Here is a 1,044-nt window from a genome sequence, read left to right on the forward strand (position 1 = left end):
TCGCCTCCCGCAGCCACTTTAGAGCAAAATGCAGATATTTCAAATCTCCCTCACCGCCTGCCGATGCTCGCACGCCTTGCAGATTCTCGGGGCTCCCCCGGAAGAAGACACCCTGCCTGTCCCTTTCTCTTCGGAACTTGGGACCTTCCCCCAGGTCCTGCAGGACCTGGCTTTTGTGCATATTAAAATTGCCTTTGGATCTGTTCCGTTCAGTGTTCTCTGAGCACTGCTTATGCTTGAAGCTGGAATTCTAATGCCTTGTCCTGGACATCCTTTCGTGGAACAGAGAGGGTTTCCTCGGGGGCGGGCGGGCGGGCGGTATTTATTATCAAGTAATAAAGGCGTAGACAGAATTGTTTAGGAAGCGGGGCGGGGGTGTGCTTTAAACTTTTCCAAGGTCTGTTCAAGCGAACACACTTGGGGCAGGAGAAAGGTTACCTTTGCTGGCTGGGAAGGCGGGGTTGGAGGTGCTTTGTCAACGCGAGTTAAAGTTGGTGCAGCAGCACTTTCAGAGCCTGTTTTCTTTTCCTTCCTTTTTCTTTGAGGTTTTTAAGAAGTGGAAGTTCATTTAGAAATGACTTCGTTAGCGTTTGTTCCCTATTACTTTCCGTAACTTCAATTTGAATGTGCCCGAACAAAGTTTGAATACATCCTTAGGCATCACTGAGTACCAACCGCTGGAGAGGAACAGCCCTGGTGGCGTAGTGGGTCAGGCTGCAAGGTCGGCATTTCAAAACCAACCACCAGCCATGGAAAGAAAAGAGAAGGCTTTCTATTCCCATGAAGAGTTACGGTCTCTGAAGCCCACAGGAGTCCTACCCTGCCCTACAGGGTCGAGACAAGTTGGAATCCACTTCATGGCAGTTTGGTTTTTTGGTTTGCTGTAAGAAAAACGCTCCTCTCCCTGGGTGCATCTTTTGGGAGGCAAAACCCACTGCTTGCTACTATTTCCCTAGCCCCTTAACACCATGCCAGCCCATGGTAGGTACTCAATAAACCACGGATTTAGTACTCATTGTGATTGGTTAGTATGTTGCAGAAAGG

This window comes from Echinops telfairi, unplaced genomic scaffold, assembly GCF_000313985.2.
Source record: "Echinops telfairi isolate 266 unplaced genomic scaffold, ASM31398v2 ScPeMD7_655;HRSCAF=1070, whole genome shotgun sequence".
In the NCBI taxonomy this organism is placed as follows: Eukaryota; Metazoa; Chordata; class Mammalia; order Afrosoricida; family Tenrecidae; genus Echinops; species Echinops telfairi.